Source organism: Acanthopagrus latus, chromosome 18, assembly GCF_904848185.1.
Source record: "Acanthopagrus latus isolate v.2019 chromosome 18, fAcaLat1.1, whole genome shotgun sequence".
NCBI classification, from domain to species: Eukaryota; Metazoa; Chordata; class Actinopteri; order Spariformes; family Sparidae; genus Acanthopagrus; species Acanthopagrus latus.
In genome coordinates, this window is record NC_051056.1 from 26,563,871 (window position 1) to 26,574,230 (window position 10,360).

The window sequence follows — 10,360 nt, forward strand, 5'->3', positions numbered from 1 at the left end:
TTTTGCAATATACCATCATCATGGGGTGTGTGTGTGTGTGTGTGTGTGTGTGTGTGTGTGTGTGTGTGTCACTGTTTACCGGATCTACAAGCTCTCTGTGTCTATGTGTGTAATAATAACAGCTGGTGTTTTTGTTGTGTAGGTTTGTTTCCTAGTTACACAATAAAATGCCTCTTACAGTATATCCCTGCTGCATGTGTGTGTGTGTCTCTTTGGATATGCAAGAAGGACATTTTAGGGGAATGAAGTTGTAAAAAGATTAATTATGAGATATATTAATTAGTCAATCGACATAATATTAATCCCCAAGCATTTTTAAACTCACCTTTAATACAGACGAGGGCTGTCACAATTTCAGATTTTCACTATACCATTATGGTGGCAAAACAGTTTTACAATAATGATTTTATTGCAATATTGACTATAAAGAAAAAAAATGCTATCATTCAATTTCATCTTTAACTTGCAAATAGATTGGGTAGGCATCGGTATGCCAATACATTAAATGTATCACAATTTTTTAATGCACTACTTTGGCTCTGATGTAGCAGCCTCTCCCTGTCTATAGTCGCCACTATGTGGTCTCACATAATGTCAAGCCCACAACACTATTTTATCAGTTACCTGTCCTGTTACAATTAGCTGAATAATTGGGCTCTGCAAAGTAACTAGAATTTAAAGCTATCAGATACATTTTGTAGATTTAAGTTGAAGTATGAGGTACAAGGACAACAATTGTACACACTACTTGAGCAAACTGTAGTCAGTCACATTCCACCTCTGGTTATTCTCTACTTTGACACTAAGATTTGTATTTTTGCTGTAAATAAACATCAGTTCCAATTGTATGTTGTCGGCCTTCTTGTTTACTTACAACTGGTATCAAACATATCTGTCAACAGGGAGTTGAAGAGAGAATCTGGAAATATGATAAGGATATCATATAAGAAGAACAATGACATCTATTTAAGATTGAAAAGGCAACCAGATAAGTGGACCAACATAATATCCACAAGGCCTGACATCTGCACTGGAAAATTTACAAGATGTGTATTATTAACATGTTATCATTAATTAATATTCTAACATCACAGTTATTGTCAACACCCGGATGTCATGTCACCCCAAATTCTGACGAAAATCATCTGAAGCTCCACTCACCTCTCACGGTCTTCATCAGCAGAGTTTGCTTGGTCACGTGTCCTCATGTGACCTTGGATAACTAAAAATAATTATTAAAGGAATAGTTCAGCCTTTTTTGGGAATGACAATTGTTCCCATATTTAAAAGTCCAGTGTGTAGAATTTAGAGGCATTTCAGGGCATGAATTTAGTGTGATATTGGTGGGAATGAAATGCAATATTCATAATTGTGAACAGCTTGAGTTTATACTACACTAGCAGTAAGACACTAACAAGGCAACATGGTACGTGAAATAAGTCCATCAGAAACATCAGATAGGTTGGACTATCAGTTTTAACTATATATCTATAAATGTTACAGTTATGGCTCAAAATAATAACAGAAATAAACAGATTTGCTGATTTTACATATCTGCATAATGCAAATTAGCTGCCAGTTGTCTCCCTGGGAGGGACTGTTTTTAGTTAGCATAACAACATGGTGATTGTATTTAGGGAAAGTGAGGTGAGGCGAGGTGTGGTGTATTTCATTTGTTGAAATCTGCAAAATCACTGCTAGACTTGGTGAAAATCTATGTTTACAAACTGTTGTTGCTGGATGGGTTGCACAAAGAAGATATATAAATTGATGCACTGTTTTTATTGTTAAATGTCAGATTTTGCTGCCTCTACAGAAGCTTCTGCTGTTTTTTATAATAGGCCTAAAGTAAATTGAATATCTTTTGGCTTTGAAACATTGGTTGAACAAAACAAGCCAATTCTGGGCTCTGTGAAATTGTTATAGTGGCATTTTTCACAATTTTCTGTTAATCATTACTGTATTTTATCGCTACTGAAAGAAATAGCTTTTCTGTGAACACCGAGAGAAAGTGAATAGGATCCCAAATTGGGGATGAAGTTACTGGAGCTCAAAAAAAAAAAAAAAGTTTATGACCACAGTGTGCAGGTGCAGACTTCTCAAGCTGGTCCTCTGATAAATGAGTCTGACTCACTCTTTCAGGTCACTGATTTTCAAGCCTGGATCATATTTACAGGCTCCCGTTCTCCGAAACTAGAAGTTATCTGGTGCAAATAATACAAGTTCTGGATGGGCGGAGAGGAATATGTTAATGGGTATTTAGAAAGTCAAATGCGATTAGCAGCTTGTGTGCCAGAGTGACAGCAAAATATCAAACTGAGCACAGTCTTGTGTTCACAGAATTGTAACATTTATCTCACCATGAGTATGGTGCATTTTGCATGGAGACACCAACAATGGGACACTTTTATTTATCCTGAGTACCAATGCATTTGTCGTGAACTTGGACTGTTTACTGAGTATGTGTCCAGCTGTCTGGTTGCCCCATAGACGCCAGGAAAGTAATAATTTAACCTTCGTGTTGTGTTCAGATCAATGTTGAACCATTTCACCATAGCACTTTAGAAAAATGTGACGGCTGCATTGAGAAATATTTCCTCCCTTGCGCTTGCCTTCCACCATATAAATCAAGTACTCCAAACTACTGACAAAACATCTAAATCTCAGATCTAGTTGCAGACAAAAACTCAGCGTTGCAACATTTCCTCTCTTAAAATCTCACTTCTCCAATCGAGAACACCAAACTCGAACCAAAATATTGTGTGTTAGTTATGGGAACAAACACAGTGTTGATCTGACTCATCACTTGTTTTTTGTCTATAAATAAGTCTTCGTCTCTCTCTCTCTCGCTCACATGTGATTTCGTGGCATGTGATCCCCATGCAAGAGCAGCTAACTGTAAATGAGGCAACTTTCTTTTTTTCTATAATTTCCCTGGTCATCATTAGAATATGGAGCCTGAGGACATGGTGGAAGAGGAAGTCTGTGATATAGAGGGGGGAAAAAAAAGATTAATGTAGATCAGCTAATTGAAAACATGAAATGTAGACAGCGTTCCTGCAAACCACTGACTCGTTTACATTTGTTTATGTCATAGGCTACAAACCATAGTGACTTTTCTGTAAAACATGCCATACGCCTTTCACGTTACATGTTTATGACCTGACTTTTGTTTCGGGAAGTGGAGCTGATGGAGATAGAACTTCATGCAGGAGGGTTGCCAAGCCAGTGACAGCAGTTTCGACATTTGTAAGTGTCAAACCACTGGATGTTTATAACCTGGGTGTTTCAACTGAGACCTCGGGATATCTCCAGCAGTGTTTGTGGTAACCAAAACAGGTACTTCAAGACAAAACATCATGTTTTTCCTGATTTGGATCATCATCAAGCCATGCTGTACATGTACCAATATTTCACTGTATACCTGAATGAAAACTGTTAACTTGAGAAAGATACATTTGTACCTGCTGGTGGCACAAAGTGAAAAGTTCACCAGAATCATTATAAAACGATTCACTGCATCGGCAATCCATCCATTAGCTGTTGAGATATAGCACCACAAACCCAAAATGTCAACCTCGTGGTTGTTTGGAAACACATTGTCGGTCAGATGTATCAACTGGAGAACATGAATGCCTTTATACGAGTTGGTGCCAATCCATTAAACGTTTATTAAGATACAATACTTTAGCCTGGATCTAAGCGACCAGCTGCTGACACTGCCATCCTCAGAGGGTCAAAAAACATGAAGAGGAGGACCTTGTCACATACACATAAACAACTGACAGCAAGTTGGCTTGTAGCGTTATTCTGCACCATCCCAGACATCCCACGACAGGGCCTCTGCTCTGCGCCGGGAAATCATCCCAGCTCGGAGCCGAGGGAAGCACCCCAACAGCAACTCTCAGTCCATGGCAAGATGAAGAAGTGAGAGATGCAGGCTGAGAACGGCTCCACCTGAAGAAAAAACATACAAAAAAGAAAAGAGCAGCACACCGGCATCATGTGTCACACATGTTAAAAGTTGATTTGCAACTCATGTAAATGAGCAGAAACACACAACCAACGACTCACTCACACCTGCAGCTGTAATGCCAAATGGGAAACGACTGGCGACTGAGAAAATTCATTATCGTACACCTGGATATGAGAATTAACAAGTTAAATTGGGCTGTTGACGGAATAGTAATCAATTTCACAGGTTTAATTCAAGATTTTACCGAATAAATGTTCCTGTGACAAAAGAGTGTGCTTTTTAGTTGTTATTCTTGTTTGACTAAAGATAAAAACTATAAACTTTGGATATTTGTTTAATGTTGTTTGTTATACCAGGTGATAATGATTCAGTTTTTTTTGTCCACAAGCTTATATTCATATAAATTGTACATTTGGCCTGTATTTCCAAAACCACTTAGTAAACACTGAAGTAAATCAGAACTTCAAACAACATATTGTCTCTGTTTGTCCTGATTCATGTCTTGTCTTTGTCTTGTCTCCTTGGGATTGATTGCTGACCTTCGTTCACTCTTTACTGATTTTCATAATGATTTTAAACAATGCATTAAGATTGCATACAAGCTGCTAACGTGTGTTCTTTTCTTTTCTTTTTTTTTTGGGGGGCAGCCTACCTGAACAGATTGTTTATGACGGAACAGATGTTAGCTCTAAGTACACACAGCAAGTTGTGTAAGTTAATTAGAACAGCAGTTACTTTTTGAAAGCATTCATCCATTAGACTGTCAAATAAGTCACCTATAAAGAATTAGTATGAGACATCAGAGGAAATAGGACTTCTTATAGTGAACTTTTTAGTGAATCTGCCTAATAACTTTAAAGGGTCAATAAAAATCCAGTTCCCCGAAACACTCCTCTCGAAACATGCTGACCATTTCAGTTTCTGTGTTGTAGTTTGAAATATTATGTGTGAGTCCAGCTGCTTGAAAGCAGCTCCAAACATTTAATTAGGTCATTCAGCTTTCCATCTGTCCATGTTGGACTAAAGGCATCCACTGCTGGGTTGGGCCTGTTGGATCTTTTTAGCGAGAAAACTGCAGCAAAGCAATGCATTTGGGGATGAGACCATGTGTGAGAGAGAGAGAGAGAGCAGAAGAAAAGCCACTGCACATTACAGTACCATTTAGAATGATTTATAGAAAGTTTTTATATAAATTAAATGAAGAGTATAATCACAACGATGGTGTTTATTTGTGTTGTATTGTAGATAATTTCCACTATCTCTGTTTAACAGGTCAAGACAGCAATACACACAGGAATGCAGCAGCAGTGAAGCAGAAACTCATTCTGCAGCTCATAAATAACATCGTGCTCTGGTGCTATCGTTAATCCAACGTTAATCCAGTGTCACCGATGTTCTAGTAATGACCCTGATGACTGTCTGTGTTTTGGGAAAGCTAACGTACACAGTCAACATCCACTTGCAGCTCTATAATTACATGCATGCAGCTGCCCTGGTTGTGGGACATTATTTTTTCCCCAAGAGTCATTTTGCCATTTGGAGATGACAGGCCATGGCCCTGGAAAAAGTAGACTTTGCATGATAAAAAAAAAAAATAAGGTCATAATTCTATTTACCTCTGAAAGTCTATTGTTGGATGCATCAGTAGCAGTGTCTCACCATTGCCTTCCATTTTGCTGAGACAAATCTGAAGCTATCACAGTTTCTATTTAAAAGCTGTTTGTTGAGGATGGACTCCAGCAGCAATAGAAAAAAATGTATCAGTGGATGTTTTACTCTGGCAATTATTTAAACCTTTTCCTATATCTACCATTCATGTCCTATTTAGCACTTGAGCCATAAAGGTCTCCACTGAACCTCCCAGCATGCTTTGCACTTGTTATGCAGAGTCATTCCGCTCCTATTACATTCGCGAAAGACTTGAGAAAGATATGCGGCTGTCGTAGGCAAAGAGCGCTGTGTTTAGACCTGAGAGATGAAAGAGAAAGTTCTTGTAAATTATTCATTGACCTCCCGCTGTACTACAAGGCAGCACCACGCTCTTCTCTAGTCTCGCAGAGCTCACAAGAAACTTAGGGCCAACTCCACTTAGGCTTTTTACCACCGCAGAACCTGAGTCAGACATACTGAGTCAAGAGCCTTAAGTCAGTGGATAAACATTTGTATCATATATGTACATATGTATCATAATATTAATTATATAAATATATATCAAAAGGTTTAATTTCTTCCTCACAGAAAGAAAAGCTAGCAGTGGCTCATAACTTCACAATGAGTTAATTTCAGGTAATCAAAGAAACACATTGTAAAGACGGAAACAGACCACAGGCAGTTCGGATATTGCCGACTCACTCCGCCTCCTCTCCGGTGCTCAACACCGGAGGCCCCCAGGGCTGAGTGCTCAGCCCCCCCCTGTTCACACTGTTACACCCATGACAGCGACCTCAAACATGGAGAGAACTCTGTGGTGAAGTTTGTAGATGATGCTAACAAACAACGATGACATTTCATGTCGGGAAGAAATCAACAATCTTTGTCGTGGTGCGCAGGGAAAAAATCTACTGCTCATCATCAACTTAACCGAAGAGCTGGCTGTTGATTTTGGGAAAAAAAGGAAGGCAACCACACACTTCACCAACACACACCTTTTAGCAGCATCACAGAGAACCTGTTATAGTCATAACACACTGGTCAACCCCATGGTCGACTTCTAGAGAAGCAATAAAATTGCATCATGACTAGAAACATTACAAACTGGTATGCGGGACACATGGGGCTTTTCCACTGGCACTTCTAGCCGTTCCAAGTGAAAACATGCCAAATTGCTTCTCCTTCGCCAGTCATGTTGAGCCAAACCACACCCAGGATGGAACCTCTCCAACCCACCCACCCACCCAGCCTCCTAATAGTCTGCGGAAATGTCTTGCAGCCACGGACAACTAGCTGCAACCCCAGTTTCCCCACTCGAACAAGCATGTGTTGCAGAGATACACATCACTGCAGTGGGCCAGACAGAAAGATGTTGCTGTAGTCACTTCCAACTGAATCCTGGAAAGTTTATCCTACAACGTAGACATCAGCTGTTTCTGAAGTCGTGTTGAGTTACTGTTGGTGATAACCAAATACTCTCCTGCTCACCCCACTGCCGTACCACCAGACTGCAGAGCAGCTTCTTTCCCCCAGATTGTAAAGACTTCTTCTGTAAACCATAAAAAATAGTTTTTACTGGCTTATTATTCATTCATCCAGTCAAATTTTAAAGGATGTTTTGGGAGTAGCATTTTGTTATTCAACCTTGTGTTGTAGACCGACAAACAAGTAAACCTTGTTCTTTTTAAACAAGGACAAAAACATTTTCCCTGATAACTAAGCAGATTAAAATGTCTTTTCATTGAAATCTGCAAAATCGCACACAATCTCTCCCCCCTGAAGGTCGATTTACCTTTAACCATGGAAGCTTCTTGAGTGTGCAGCAGAACGGGGCTCTTGAAAATATTGCTCGTGTAACAACAGAGAAATCACAAAGCTGTGTCTGAGAGGAGCATGTCACCGCTCACTGTTCAGTAGAAGCTCTGAGCGTGCTGCCATGTCACTTATATGGTCAGGGTTACAGTCCATTAGCCCGGGTATGACATCAAGCATGCAGACCTCCACCTTTACTCTACTCAGCTCTTGAAGTTCGTTCTTGCACCAGCTGAAACTGCATCATGATAACAACTCAGAGAGATGCACTGTAAGTCCAGGATTATGGAACAGATGGAGTTTAAAAATGACTGAAAAGAGTTTTATTGGTGTTTTGGAAATAACCATATAATTCAGAAAAATTAACATTATTATTTAGCATTCTTTAGGAACTGATCATGATGGGGACAATGACGAATGATCACAGAATTAAATGAAACCTGATATAGATGCACTTTTTTCCCCCTTTTCTAGACTGCAGTAATGGTGCTGTCACTGATCAATTGTGGGGTTTGTGTATTTAAACAGGAGCAGAGTTGGCAAAAGTACACACCTTCTATACTCAAGTAGAAGTACTGGTAAAAGCAGAAGTACTGATTTAACTTCTTTACTCAAGTAAGTACAGGAAATAAATCTTAAAAGTCAAAACAATCCTCTGAAGGGAATTTCATCTGTTGTTGATTGTTGAGTCTAATTTTGGAGTCGGTAAAATGTCCCGAGCGCGGCTGAAAATTGAGAAAATAAAGAAATCCAGGCAGACCTCTGCAGGGTCTCTTCAGATACGAGACACTGACACACCTTTCCTCCGGCATCCCAGTCTCGCTCTTTGTTTGTTTCCGCCTCGTTACGTCTCCTTACGTCATTTCTTCTTGACTCGTCTGCCGTGCGTGATGTGCACCAACGGGTTCCAAATCAGTCTTGTGATGTTGGGAAGGCGGCGTGTGATGATGCACACTGAACAAGAAAAATCAATAACTCCTCTCAAACGCATTCAAAGTAAAGTCACCAGCCTGTTTTGAAAATGTAAGGAGCAGAAAGCACAAATCGTTGGTGTTAAAACATACAAAGTCAGATTCCTGAAAACGTAGAGTAACAAAGTATTTCTATTTGATTAGTTCTCACCTCTGAACAGATCTGACACCTGAGGAGTGTTAACAGAACAGTGAATCCACTACTTGTGAGTTATAAAAATCATGAAACCCTGTGATTTTGTTTTATACAGAAAGCAAACATTTTAATTACTAAGCAATGAACACCTATATTTTGTCTCAGTGAAGAGAGAGAGACAGTAAAAGTGCACGGGTGATTGGTGCAAGATGTTCGTTCAGAGAGCAGCTGCTTTGCCTTTCCCTTCACACACACACACACACACACACACACACACACACACACACACACACACACACACACACACAGCTCAATGCTTGCTACACATACTCAACACCATACTTGCACATTTCTCAGAAATATACTCTACAAACTGACTCTCATGCTGGTAGCTATGTGCCTTCACAATTAATCAATTCAATCTTTTATGCTTTCACTGATAACTTATGAGTCGTTGTTTAGGCATCAATCTATATCACAGACACTTTGAATGCAGACCGGGTTTCCACAAACAGTGTAGCCCAAAAACAAGAATTCATCAAGTCTTTGCCTGCGGCTTCAGCTTTTATAGACTTGCATTTAGTGGAAGATATTTTACGACTTTTATACAGGAATATACGTTCCCCAGATGTTTAACATTTGGCAAACATCCTGATATCAAGCATTTTATGCATGTCCTAAGGCTCGCTGATGTGCGAGTTGTTGATTTGTTTCGTATCATTCCTGGCAAACACCAACAGCGCCGCAATCAAAAGGAACGCCTACGCCCTGTTTCTGTAGTTTTGTTATACCTTTGTTAACTCCACGATTCCTCTCAGGCAGTCTCAGTCGGATCCTCGGAGGCCTGAGGGAGAACAAGAACTGCAAACACAATCAAGAGCTCCGTGCTCACAGTGCAAATATTCACAAAGGTCACTGCGTAAATAGCTGACAAAAACATGGAGCAAATGACAATATTCAGAGTAGCTAAACAGTACAAATAGATTCCAAATGCGTTTCTCTATTCAGAAGCCATTTTATCCAGTATACAACATGGATTCAGCATATATTATCTTTGAATGCACTGTGATTGTTGATGTGCCCCTATAAGGTTTATTAGTCCTCCAGTCACGGCTTGGTGCATTACTCTATGTTTTGTTATCTATGTAGAAAATCTATGCACATCCCGACAGTAATCAAACAATTAAAACCCAATCACTGTGGCTGGTGCAGGCAACGTTGACTAGGAAGAGGTTGAATGCTAATGTCTGCTAATAAGTTATCAAACATGTTGCTTTACCTTAGAATATGGCCAGATTTTCACTGTCAATCATTAATTCAGTCCCCGGTCAATCGGGAAGTGTTCGTCAGATGCCTCATGTTCATGTGACTTGAAACCTGAAACACAGCAGCATAAAAGTCACCCCACCCTGAGCTTGATGTCAGAGGAAATTGGCCACAGAGTGAATACGGTAATATGGGGCAGTCTGTGTGGTCAGGCAGTGCATGATTGTGCTATAGAGGAGTGGCTCTGATGGGAGGCCTGAAGAGAGGAAGTGTTTTTTTTTTTGTTTTTTTTTGTTTTGTTTATTTTTTTGCAGTTGGATACTTTCAAAATATAGCTTGCTTTTGCTTACCGACCCCAGCTTTTGTAGTGTTCCATTTGTTAAGCAAAATCTAAGTTTTTATTCCAGTAAAGGCAGGATGAAAAGACTGACGCACAACTCAACATGCACCTGCACTTTTTAAATGATGAATAAACAGAAGCACAACATAATGCGCGTGTTTTTCCTCTTTGAGGTCAGGATGTTTGGTTTAAACAGGCGCATAAGTGGA

The 10,360-nt window shown here is 39.7% G+C and overlaps 1 long non-coding RNA gene across 1 annotated transcript; it reads right to left on the reverse strand.

Annotated features, from left to right (window-relative positions):
* Nucleotides 1-3,573: 3,573 nt before the first annotated feature.
* Nucleotides 3,574-9,948, reverse strand: LOC119007592. Its single transcript, XR_005071165.1, has 4 exons — nucleotides 9,825-9,948; nucleotides 9,337-9,406; nucleotides 8,237-8,392; nucleotides 3,574-3,957 (listed from the first exon to the last, which is right to left on the reverse strand). It is a non-coding gene; the product is annotated as an uncharacterized LOC119007592 (long non-coding RNA).
* Between the last annotated feature and the right edge of the window lie 412 nt (nucleotides 9,949-10,360).